The following is a 13,213-nucleotide window of genomic DNA, read 5'->3' as shown; positions in this document are numbered from 1 at the left end:
ATTTTCGCCTCACGGCGCCTGTCGGAGTCACTTCCGTCTGTTTTCGGCGGGAGCGGCGAGCGGTCTCAGTCGCACAAGGTCGCCAGACGAAACATTTCCGGCCAACTCTCTCCGCTGAACGTCCACAAAAATATCGATACAATACTAAACATACCTGGCAATGTGTATAGACACATTAGTGGGGTATTTCTTGCCTAATTTATTAATTATAACATAAGCAAACAACATAAAAGCATTGTTCATTCATTTAGTGGTAGCCAAAACATTTCTGCCTTGTCTGGCCACACTGCGGCGGCGTTCGCCGCTCGTACGCCTCATGTAGCCTGGCCGGCGACCCGCCAGCGCGTTTCTTTTTTTTTGGCGTGCGATAATCGCAGGAGAAAAACGCCCCATGTAGCCCCCGCTTTAACGTTCGTAGAATTCGGCGCACGGTGAAGAGCCAACAGGCGGTCAAAATTATTACAAAGCGCTTTACTATATATGGCATCCCTCATGACTGACTGCGCGGTTTCGAAAACGTCATGGTGTAATGTAATCTTAAATGATATCCGGTTCGGATATGGTTCGCCGCGTGTCATCAGACACGTATGTCGATACAGATAACGGTCAGTTAAGGGAAAATGAGACGTCCACTTAATCGTAGCAATTGCAATGATGGAAACCTTTGTAGCAATTGGGTTTCCTTTGTACTAATTGCTAGGATTAGGTGTATGTCTCATTTTCCCTTAATTATTCTTTCCACCTCGCGGGTTTCCGCAGAGCGATTACGTCAAACCCTTGCCTTTGCTTCGAGTTGTCAAATTCGACTACGCCCTACTATCTCCTAGCGGCATGGCTAGCTCAGATGGTAGAGCGGCTGCCCCAGAAAGGCGGTGGTCCCGGGTTCGAGTCCCGGACCAGGACGAAATTTCCTTCAACTCTGAGGCTTTTCTTTCGAGGAACCCGTTTGGGTTTCCTTCGTAGTGATTCCTACGATTAAGTGAATGTCTCATTTTCCCTTAATTACTCCTCTCCTCCTTGCGGGTTTCCGCAGAACGGTTACGTGAGATAACGATCAACCACTCATATCACAGTTCTTTCTGAACGTAATTCCAGTTTCCGACATGAACGTCACGCTTACCCGACATCGCTGTACTGTCCACAGTGCTTGACATACCAGACTGAGACAACTCGAACGTAGACGATTCTCCTGGAAACCAAAAGAAGCGGGCAGCTCAGAGATGGTATAGTCCGTGTAAATCGACGTAACATTAACCTACCCATTGTTTAGCGTTCTTGTACGGACGTTCGTTGGATGACGTAGAGTGGGCGAGGCTGTGAAATTAGTCGACAGCCCGTGGTCAGGCGACGTCGACTTCCGACAGATGATCAACCACGGAGCGCTGCGCAAACAGTGCGTTTCTGATAACCCGCAATCTTTCAGGGACGCCGCGTGCTAAATTTTAGCCGAGCTGTTGCATGCCTTAGCTGTGATGGCCACGGTGCGTGTGTACGTTTTTTGAAGCGTACGCTGGAAATAAAGCCGAAGCGAGCCGAGAACGGGACGATATGTTGTCGGTGATGGGATGAAGAACGTGCACTACACATGCGAGATAAGCCGCGTTTGCACGAATTAGACGGTGGCGCATCGCATCATCTTTCTAACCAATCGAATTTGTGCGGACAAGGACCATGCTTTGGGGAAGCCACGTCGCTCTAATCACCTTTGGCGAATTTGGCAAATCCCGCTTTTGATGTCCTTTCCCCAAACGTAAGTCGTTTCCGCAACAAACATGCCTACATAGGGACAATTCCAACATTCAATAGCGCGAAGGAGCGACGCTACACAATAACTTTTTTCTTGGGCGAGTTGGTGTTTGCTGAACGACACGATATCGTAGCGCTAAAAAGCGAGGGAAGATTCTAAGAGACAGACGGAAGAGAAGGTGTGAGAAGATGCGAGATGAAGAGAAGATGAAGCGCCGTCTTCGCTTCTGTCTGTCTCTTATAATCGTTTCCCGGTTTTTCGCGCTACACTATCATGTCGCTGAGCTATGCTACATTTAGACCAAATCGCTGCAGGCGTAAAGTCGGCGCGATACTTGAAAGGCTGGAAATTTCTAGTCAGCGAAGTACCAGCTTCTCTGCTTGCACTGCGAAGATGAGCAGCGTTGCATATTAGCTACGCAGTTGTCAAGTAACTTGAGACGCTGTGTGCACTAGATATCGAGAGAAGAGGAAAGTCTCTACTGTGGCGCAGACATGTAAAACGAATAGCTTCTAAAGCGATCTTATCTTCATGGCGTCTGATTTCATGCGCAGGGTTCCAAATGATAGACCTGCTTTTTTTAAAACAGGACAAACTATACGTTCTTGTGAGTGCGCTAATTTAGTAACCTCTCGAGCCAAACGGAGCCTAAGTTGTGATACGTGACGCGTGTTCCGTACGATCAGAGATGTGTTGCTAAGCAGCTGTCGCTTGAGAGACGCGTCGGAGTTCCCTTGGCATATCGGCTTATCAGCGCCCGCGGGGCAAGAAGCCGAGAACAGGGCCTGCCCAAGGAGCGTCTCCATAAAGAAAGGACCCACCCTGAGAGCCACCGGTGCTCACGCTGACGTGTCCCGGTGGGCGGCAGCCGAATTTCTGCGCCGAGAGGGCACGACTGCAAGGACGATAGCCGACGAGACCGGGTGGTAGGACTGGGCACGGGACCAGAGCGAAGGGCCGCCGAGCTGCGTGGCCGTTGCCGGACAGTAAGGGCCCAGACAGAACGCTTTCGCGTGCGTGTCAGCAGGTGCTAGCTCGTGCTAACGGGAAACGGCGCTGTTGGTTTCTTTTACCCCCGACGAAATGACGCAACCCAGTGAGGAATGTTTGGCATGAATCGGGATTACTTTTAGGAGAGACATATCTTTTTTTTAAGGATAATAAAACTCGACAAGCTGATGTGGTTGTTGGTGGTATTAAGTCTGTGGGTCGTGCCCACTATGGGAGTTTGCAAATACACAGCTTGATGTTTGAAAGCGACAGTCGAAATGAAGAAACAATAAAACTATAACAACGGCCATGACATGCCCAAACGCAGTTCCCCACTAGGGAGAATTAGAAGATTTGGTTCATCTATGTTTCTGGTCACGGGGAATGGATCTGTGTGAAAAAGACAATTAAGTGGCATATGAATTAAACATAATTGGTATAGTAAGTAACTTTAGTAACTGGTGCGCAATACTATCCACAACTGAGAATCTTCAGCGCATAAAAACGCCGTGCTATATGCTATGGATAACGTTTTCCGTGCTTATATATCGTAACTTTAGTATATGCAATTTAGTGTAGCATATACGATGCATGATGATTACAACAAACAGCTTCCAAAGGCTTAGTTTGCCTGTTTTCGCGTGCAAATTACGAAGAGGTGGAGGAGGAAAAATAAACTTTATTTTAGGACAGCAGATGTGAGATCTAGGCCTCTCTACCTAGGTGACGGCTTCGAGCCCTTGGGCCCTGGCGGCATCTTCGGCCAGCTGGATTGCCTTAAGGTGGTCTTCGGGTACACAGCTGAGCAACGCGGTCTCCCACTGCTCTCTGGCCATGTGTATTTTGTTCTGTGTGGGTGTTGGAGGACAAGCCCAAACCATATGTTGCAGGTCCACCCTTTCTTGACAGAATCTACATCTATCCGTGTAAAGGTCCGGGTAGCAGCGGTGGTAGGCCACCGGGATCCGACACGTATCTGTTTGTAAGAGGCGCCATATGCCGTCGCTTGCCGTGTGCTTAGCGAGTAGTGTACCGGGGGGAAATGAGCCATTTCATATATATAGTTTTTGGTCGTCTCGGTAAAGCTGGGTCATCCTGTCTCACTCCGTCCCCATTATTTGCGTGTAACCTGCTCGGCCAGAACGAACCTTGTGTTGGTTCTGTTGTAATCCTTCCGCATTACGATGGGACCAACGACGTTACGACCAATGAAATGACATGAAACGCGGTGCAGATTTTAGTTACGGACGCGTACCGCGAACCTAACACTTAGTAACATGGAAGGTCACGTACAAATGATCCAACCAGGATTCAAGACTGCCGAAGTATGCCTGCAAACTCTGGAAAAAAATTGTGAATGTCATTAGCAGAGGCAAAAAAAAGGCAATGTCGTTAGCGTAAACGTAAGCACTAACGCATTGATGTGGCGGGACTCTGCTAAGGAAGATATTGTTTCCGACTAGTTGACTATTGGGTTTATCTAAGTGAAACGGCACAACCCTCCACAGGGAATACTCCTAGAATTGGGAGGTCGTGGAGAACCGTCTCCATAAAATTGGTTTGTTTCGATATGTACGTGTTCGTCGGTAAATTGCTTTACTTTCGTCTTTAAATTTTATATCCACTCCTGTTTTAACCAGAGGCTTTTTGGCCAATCCCCCGTAGCGAGAAAGTGCCATTGTGTGTAAGCAGCAAAATGGCCAGCAAGCAACGCTCGTTGACCCGTTTTCTGGGTCAGAGCACCCATGGCATCATCCGTCACGGCGGCTAGATTCCGGTTGCGTTAAAATACAGCAGCTTTACAAGACGAACTACTCACGGCTTCTCCAGATTATAAGCACCTGGCATTTCCTCGGCGCAGCGAGTTCTGCAACACAACGATTCTTGAAGTGTGAGTGAGTGCGTGAAGCAATTTCATTGAAGAAACCAGCTGATTGAGGCCTGGGCCTAGGCCGTGCCAGGTGAGGCAGAGAGTCCCTGTCTCCCAGCCACCCCTCGAGCTTGCTGGATGGCCCATATAGTTGGTCTTGCAGATCTGAGCTGATCAGCGTGGCTTTCCACCGCGCCCCTAGCGGTTCTGAAGAGACTGCATCTTTATTCTGTACATGTGCGCATTCCAGTAGGTGATGGTGGTAGCGACTTTATTGAGATTCTGCTCAGTTATGATCTGGCAAGCCCGAGTCCTAGGATGGCCCCTCACGAGGAGCGACCCTTTCGGCCCAGACAACGAGGGGTTTTTGTAATATTTGATCCGGCGTTCTGAGCAGCTCCTCCCACGTCTGTTGTGAGCGAGCTGGCAGAAGCGACCTGGGAGGGTGTAAGCCCTCGCATCCCCAAAGAATGTGGTTTTGGGTAGCCCATGTTTGACTTGTGCAGTTTTGACGTATTGGGTTTCATTGCCCGTTGGTAATTATGGCCAGCATAGAATGTGTTCTAGGGTGGTGTGTTATGTCCTACATAGTTTACACAAGTCATATGGGTACGTTTCGGGGTATAGATGCAACGTATGCGTACCGGGCTGAAGAAGGTTCTCTTTGGAAGTCGCCTCCAGTCAGCCGCCTCACAACATTATGTTGCCGCAATCCCTCCCTAAACTTTTTCTTACACGGATCACGTTTGGTGGGCTCCCTTCTCTGCTCTTTTTGTAATCAGAAAGAAACAATTCATGGCTTCCTTCGATCTCGTGGCCACTCTGATGCGGCAAGAAATAAATCATTGGAATTAGCTCTTCGAAGACTTGGCCCGGACTTAACAGAGCCTGTTATTCTTTCGTTTTGGGGCCTCTACTCTGGGATTCAGCTATCGGGATGTGCGCTCCGCTTTGCGGGAATTTCTTACGGAAGCGAACCAAACGCCTTGTTAAATGTGTGTCCTTTTCTGTCTTCTTTCTTTACTTTTCAGTTATTGATTTTTGGTGCCTCCCGTTATTATTGCTTTATTTTAACCCGTAGTTCAGTCTTTTCAACAGCACTAGCTCCACAGCATTCCTGAAAATTTGTTATTTATTGTAACTTGGAATAATCCACCCATTTCTTAATTGGCCAATCCCCCTATAGTGATTATGAGTCGCACGTTCGGTGGCCAACAACAACGCCCGGCTTCCATAACCTTTCGCCTTCATAGCGCGCGCCCCAATAATATACTCCTCTGTTATTATGTCGTCTTGGTCATTTCTTCGTCGTATCATGCTCGTCGTCGTTGCGGCATCGCCTTCGTCGTCGCGCTGTCGTAATCCCTCTGTCGTCGTGTCGTCGTGCACTGCGCGCCGTTGTCATTTACATCGTCGTCATTCCGCGGACGTCACACCATCATAGTCACGTCGTCGCCGTCACGCTGTGGTCATTCCATTGTAATCCTTCAGCCTTCTGCTTTAGCGTCCTTTCAACGCAGCTAGCTAAACACGACTCCTAGGAGATAGATTCAGTGCCTTTACTGCCCTCATACGTAGCGCAGCGAACGCGGCCCATGGCTCGACATTGTACACAAAATTGTGTACGTGCATTGCGAGGTCTGGACGTAAACGTTAAACGAGCCCGGACAGTGGTTACAGCAGGGCCAGTGCGCGAGTGCTACTATAATGACGATTATCGTAAAATCAAAGTCCATTCCTCTTAGGGAGATATTGTCCAAGAATCTAGTGGCGCACTTAAGAAACCATTAATTAGATTTTGAAGCCGAATAAATCAATCTAACTGCATAAAATCACTATGATTCAAGTCTGATGAGAACGAAGTAGCTTCTGTGTTCTAAATGAACAAAATTAGATGAAGAAAATGAAGGAAACATAACAGTTCAGTCAGCGGTAGTCAGAAGTAAAGATTTATGTGCATTGCAAACCTTCTTGTACGTGTGCCCGAATATGGATAAACTGAGAGGTAACAGCTATGCCGAGCGTAGTGCTTTCTTTATTTCAGAGAAAATTCACATATACCCACTACCGGATGACTAAACTTGAGCAGAGCACGTGTTTATTTGTTGGCGATGATTACTCCGATGAATGGCACGTACACAGAGCGAGGGATATGCCGATGAGTGGGCACTGGAACCACTATGTTAACGGGAAGGAAGGACCTAATATTTTGTTTCTATTGCAAACCATTACCAACGCCTCTCATGTGCCCGTGTCATATGCCCGTGCCATAGCAACAACAACGAGGAGAGAAGAAATGGGTGGATTCCATGCATATGGTTAAAGCGGTTAGAAGCTAAGCTTGCTTTGATGTTTACTGAAATGTCTTCACCTCCGCATCTTCACTTCAGTGGAGCTGTGTGCCCCTCCCCCCATGCGCGCTCTGGTTCCATTTTGTACACTTCACTTCTAGCTGTCTCCGTTACTCGGCTACTTCCACTGCCCAGTTCTTCACTTATGTGTCGCGAACTTCTCCATTCTGTGATGCCGACTGCACTTGCAGCCTCCTGTAGCTGATTGACAGAGTTCGCTAGATGGCAAAGGCCATAGGGCCCCGTTGTTGTATACTCTGTAAGACAACCACCAACAAAGTAGGAAAAAGATGGGAGAGAACGTTGTTCGAGTGAATTTATTATAAATTTGACTCCCCCTTTACTGTTGTCATGGGCGGGCTCACTTTAAAAACGCGGAGAAGCAACGCAATATCTAAATGTCGCAAAGCCCGTATGAGTTAGCGAGTTAGCAGCAGTAGCAGACGACACTAGCACATTCTCGTCACCAGTTGCTGTTAGTCCTGCGTGCTACGAGGACGATGGTGAAATTTGAAGCTTGTCGAGGCCACGTCGGCGTTCCCTGCACAGGCCGGACGGCATGACATGACGTATATTAACGCACTGTAGAAGAAATGAAATGCTCGAACTCCGACGGACCACACGAGGCGAAATCCAACGGCTGTCTCCACCAGAAAAAGGATATGAAAATAGTGAACCAAATGAGCAAGAAAACCATTTCACATAAAGGGGCGGCAGCGTCAGTTCAGAGCCGGGGAAAGCTATGGCGTTGCCGAACTTGACAAGCTGTAGGTCCAATCGAGAGCTTCCTGGCTCCGATGCCGCAGGTCCAGAAGGAGGAAGTTGAAACGACATCGACGAATTGCTCCTGGCCACTGCTTCAAGCGAGAAGCGCAAGCCCGAAATCGAATGTATGGCCACGCTTGCCACCGCGCACATGGGCCTTGAACTGTCAGCGCGAGCAACGACAGCGAACCGAAAAATTACCATCGGACTCTGTCGTCAAAGCCCCGCTGCGATCGACAAATAATCGACGCCCCGCAGCTGCAACTGTCTGGTTTTTATACGCAAGTGGCGTTAACTGATGTAAACACTTTCAAGCTGTACACAGTCTCCTAGGTGTACACGGCAGTAGCCTAGAGGAGCCTCAGCCCGCGATGAGGACTGTGCTATGCTTTGAAATGTGTACGCACGCGTTGCACAGAAACAGTATACGCTGTGCAACCATCATCATTATCATCATACTCTTCACAACACCACCACCTTGCTTTGCCTGAACAGCCTCTCTCTCTCTTATCCCCCCCCCCCAATTCTTTTTCAGACCGCCGAATAGCAGGCTGGCGGTGCTTCACTGGGTTCAACCTTTCTTCCATTAAAAATTATATTTCTCTTGTCGAGGGAAGAATATTGACGACATGTGCATGCACAGAGACACACGTAATTACATTTAAGGTTTATTGACGCCGCCAGGAAACTCAACCTCCCGGTTCCGTCGTGGGAGACGCCCACTCCATGAGAGCCCAAAGCTCTCGTGGCCTGCAGGACCTCGAATAAAGTTGATTTCCTTCCTTCCTTATTGTGCCACTGATGCTTGTGCCACAACTTATCTTGGAGAAAAGCAGTTTATTAGGCGCGCCGGTGCATACAGAAGATCCCAGGCCCTCATTCTCACCTGCTGAGTGTGACATGACATTTAAGAAGGCTAAACTTGGCAGTTATCAACGGGCGAGCGAGTTAATAAGCTTTATTTCGGGGACATTGCTGCGCATGCCCGAAGGTGGGCAGCCACCCTTCTCCAGGTAGCCGTGTCTCTGTGCTGATAGTCTATAGGCCTGTCCACCAGCCGTAGCTGTTTTTCAGGACTTGCTCTTGTCAGCTGGGCCTCCCTCTGGTCTTCTGTTGTTGCTTGCACCGTTACCGAGGACATTATAACTAAGCGAGATCGGCGTGCAGATGCAGGTGTGTGTCTGTTTCACAGCAAGCCAGAGCAACAACTCATGGCGGTTCTGTGGCTTTCCCGTGCAGGGCTTTTAATTCCACGACGCCCTCGGCATCTTTCCCAGCATGCATTCGCGTGAAACAGAGAACGCGGGGATAGGGCGGAAATAAAGAAGCACAAATTATTTATCTTCGTTCAGCAAACTGTCCACCACGGTAGTACGTTGACGGAGGCCATGCAGGCGCAGTAGTTTGGGCCGCCCGGCAGAATCCAAAGGGCGCCCGCTTTCAGCCGCACTGCTTGAAACCCCGAATGTCCTGGCAGATGAATTTCACTATGCCGAAGGCGTCGGAGCCGCATCTTTTCCTCACGTCAGCCAGGTGGACGTTGAAGAGCAGCCAAGCCACCCGGCGTTGTACAGAGCCGTACTTCCTACGGGCCTTGATGTACTGCGAGCCAAAGCGTGAGTCTCACTTGGTTATGTTCAAACTCTTCAAAAAAAAAAAAAGTGCACAGCATTGACGCCAAGTGCTTTACGTCGGAAGTACTGTAGTGGACAAATTGTATGGGGAGGATGAGGGAAAGCTAAAGAGCCTGTTACACGACCCCACCCTTTTCTATCGCGATCGAAGTTGTGTCCCACGTGACTGGGGTTTAACCCGCCTTGCTGACACACCTGGTATCATGGTAACCTAAGCAAAAGCCAAAAGTGAATGTATCAGTTGTTGCAAGTTGAGACCAAACGCAAGATAAGTTTGCCTGCATATTAACATACATCGATGCGAGGTAAAGTAATACTAGTTTAACTTAGGAGTTCGGTACAGATTAGTGAGGCGAAGGGAGAGCTGTAATGAAAGTTCTAAGGAAAATATAGGATGGGATTGTACGGTAACGTAAAGCAAGTTCTGGTTATAATAACTCTGCAAAGCTTAAGCAATCTACAGATATTTCCAAATTCTGACGTAGGCCGTGGGAATTCCACACATAGGCTACTGCAGCGTTTCGGTATGTCGGAGCGAGTTCTGAGTTGTGGCTAACTTGGTGAACTGACTACGAATTAAGTACTCTCCTAAATACGTCATAACATAAATAACACTTATTTGTTTTCTTTTTTTTTAATGCATTCTCCTTGGCCAGAAATTAAGGTGAGCAAGTTTTATTATCCTCCAACTGCGTTCGGGGCACCACAAGGTTAAGGCAACTTACAAAAAGATAAGAGAGAAATGCCGCAGTGGTGGTGCAGTAACTTCGGCGTCGCACTGGTGAAATCGAGGGTGCGGGTTCAAACCCGGGCCACGGCAGCCGCATTTCGACGATGGCGATATGCAAAAAACGCTCGTGCACCGACCATATGGGCCGAGCGTTAAAGAACACCGGGTAGCCAAATTATTCGGAATCCGCTATACGGGAGTGCGCCTCGTAATAATATCGTGGTTTCGGCTCGTAGATGTAATTCCAGAATTTAAATTTAATACAAGAAATAAAATGTCGGGTTTAAAGTCCCTGCAAGTGCAGAGTGGGTTATGAAGGGTAATTACTAGCGCTGAGGTGTTAAGCCATACACACAACAACAACAACAAAAAAGAACACGAGCAAGGGCGCCTAACGACTGATTTATTAGAAAAGATTGCAGGGGAAGGAAAAATCGTTAGCGGGAATGCCCATGGACAAATAACTAGGTGCGGTACATATAGAGATGAAACCAATGAAGGAGGTAAAAAACAGGAAAGACTGCAAAGTATGACTGACATCAGAGCGTGAATTATGCTTGGCAGGTTTGGCAATCAATTAGCACCTTGCCTAGGCTGTACTTGCTGTAATTGACTATGGTACACGTGGGTAACATCTTGATTTTTTTTTTTTTTTGTTGGTCGCTCGGTGAGCGCATTCGAGGGTGAGCTTGCACACAGAAAAACACGGTATACCGTGTTTTTCTGTGTGCATGCTGTACGTTTCTGTGACAATGCTTCTGATCCCGTCACTCCTGAATGCCACTGCTGTTGCGCCCCCTTAAAATTCGGGTTGCATTTACGCATTGAGCACCGTAGCCTTTGTCTGCCTCAACATCGCAGTGCTGTATTCTAATTACGCTACTCAAGCTAGCCTCAACGCAAGCCTGAATTACGATGTATGCCGTAGTGGAGAGCTCCTGGTTAGTTTCGATCACGTGATGTTAAATAACGAGCACCGTGACCTAGGTGCAGGAGCGTTTTTTTTTTGTTTTTTTTACATTCCGCCCCTATCGGAATAGGGCCGCTGTAGGGGGGGGGGGGGTGAAGCGGACCCGGGACCCTTGTGCTTTAGCAGGCAGAACACCAGAACCGCTGAACCACAATGGTGGGCAAGGATAACATTACATTCAACTTAATACACCGGGTATGTAAAGGGGAGGCTATAGTCTAGGTTAGGGTTATGGGCAAGGCAGTTTTACTGGCGAAAATAAACAAATTTTCACAGCGCCATCGAAATGTAAAATGGCTAGGGGTGTGAGAATATTCGAAACTTTCGAATAACGAAGAGAATAGTGTCCTATTCGATTCGAGAACTACGGTGGAACTACGGTCCTAATCGAGAACTACGGTGAAATTTCACCCCCGCTGGTAGACGTAAAACACGAGAACTTGCGTAGTGGAACAGGCTACGTCCCTCAGGTAGCCATTCTTCACATGTTCTACAGCGAGCAACTCGCACTCCCTGAAGCACACTTTGCGTGCGAAGAAACTATTCGTTTGCTCCTAATGCTCAATGTGCGCTTTTTATAAACAACGCTTCATAACGCACTATGTAATGACGGAAACTTTATAACTTCAAGAGTGCTGGGACGTGAACATCGTTTTATATCAATTGTGACAACGGCTGTTCATTCTTCGTAAAGTATTCGATCTACGATTGGGTTCGAATCTGTTCCGGCACTGTTCGATTCGTGTTCGATTTGGTCTCAAAAACCACCATTCACGCCCCCCAAAAACGGCGTTAAGTGTAAGCTTAAGGCAAGACAAATAACGATAAGGTATAACTGCAGGATAAGAGGATAAGACAAGCTTGTTTCTTTCTTTTATTTTTTGCGTGAAAGCTAGCATACAATTTGAAATGCGAGTGAGAGAGACAAAGTATTCGAACTGGTAGTACATTCCAGGTTGCCCGTATTTACGACATTTTCCCTAAAGCATAAAGAGTAAAAGTATTTGTGCAAAATAAGTGCAATTTCATTGCTGCCGCCTTGCACTACTTGGAAATATGAATAAGAAATCGGCAATGAAAGAGTTTCTATTTCTATTCCTATTTTAATGCAACAGAAAACGCAGGCACCAAGATCCGGCAGTGATCTCGGGGGCCGTTATGTTTTCGGGGCTTTAGCTACCAATTACTATACCACGTATAGCAAATGTGATAAGTACCCTGTACTCTCACCCTAATTTCTTTTCGTTCTTTTTCTTCTTTCTTTACAAACTGTATCTTTTACCGAAATCTGTGCGTGATTGTTGTCTTCAGTCGTTTTTACTGCGTTGACATATCATGTGTGAATTGTATCCCCCCTATGTAATCCCTTTCGGGGTCTTTAGGGTATTCAAAATAAATAAATAAATAAATTCAGTGGGTGCATGGGCACTACAGCCCGTCTTCCCGCTCAATACACAGAGGTGAAAAACAAGTGGAAAAGGACGACTACAGCCGGAGATTTTCCTCTAAGTAATACTAAAAGGGTATCTGGTGCAACACGATCGATGATCAGTGTATGGATTTGTCTGAACTTCGTGCTTGTGGCTTCAGGCGTTCTTCTGGCATTATTTCACTACGCTCTGTCTACATGTAGTGGTCCAAATTTCGAAGCAATCCTGTTTTTCTAAACACCGAAGACGATAAGGTGTTTCGACCATGGATAATCACTCTGAATTCGTGCATATATAATGCAATACTTCGTTTAATATGATGACTTTTCAAAGTCAGAAACCGCTTGAAGCCATACCTTTAGGCAAGTTCATGCACTTAATAACCGTCATTCCCATGCTGGCTGAACCGCGATGCTTGACGCTCCCGTCGACACTATAGTGCCAGAGTTCCCTATCGAATTTTTTAAAAGAAACTCTCTGACTGTAGCATGACCTCCGGGATCGGGCGGCGAGCGCCCGATCTCGGAGGTCATGCCTGTAGATTCCAACAGAAGGTGGTGAGGCGGCAGCTTTGAATACTATAGACCGCTCGAAGGAAAGCTTCTAAGGTACACATATCGCATGAAGGCAGCCTCGGAGATCGGGCGGAATCACAGCGTGGCTTTCGAGATCGGATCTAGAAGGCAGCGTAACCAGAGATCGAATCTCTGAGGCAACGAACGAAAC

At 47.5% G+C, this 13,213-nt stretch overlaps 1 long non-coding RNA gene across 1 annotated transcript; it reads right to left on the bottom strand.

The window, feature by feature from the left end:
- Window positions 1-943: 943 nt before the first annotated feature.
- LOC142587176 (uncharacterized) lies at window positions 944-2,978 on the bottom strand. The gene is made up of 3 exons (XR_012829383.1): window positions 2,569-2,978; window positions 1,260-1,382; window positions 944-1,189 (listed from the first exon to the last, which is right to left on the bottom strand). It is a non-coding gene; the product is annotated as an uncharacterized LOC142587176 (long non-coding RNA).
- Window positions 2,979-13,213: the final 10,235 nt, after the last annotated feature.

This window comes from Dermacentor variabilis, chromosome 7 (genome assembly GCF_050947875.1).
Source record: "Dermacentor variabilis isolate Ectoservices chromosome 7, ASM5094787v1, whole genome shotgun sequence".
NCBI lineage: Eukaryota > Metazoa > Arthropoda > Arachnida > Ixodida > Ixodidae > Dermacentor > Dermacentor variabilis.
The sequence above is the reverse complement of the archived record's forward strand: the minus strand, read 5'-3'. Positions and strand labels throughout refer to the sequence as shown.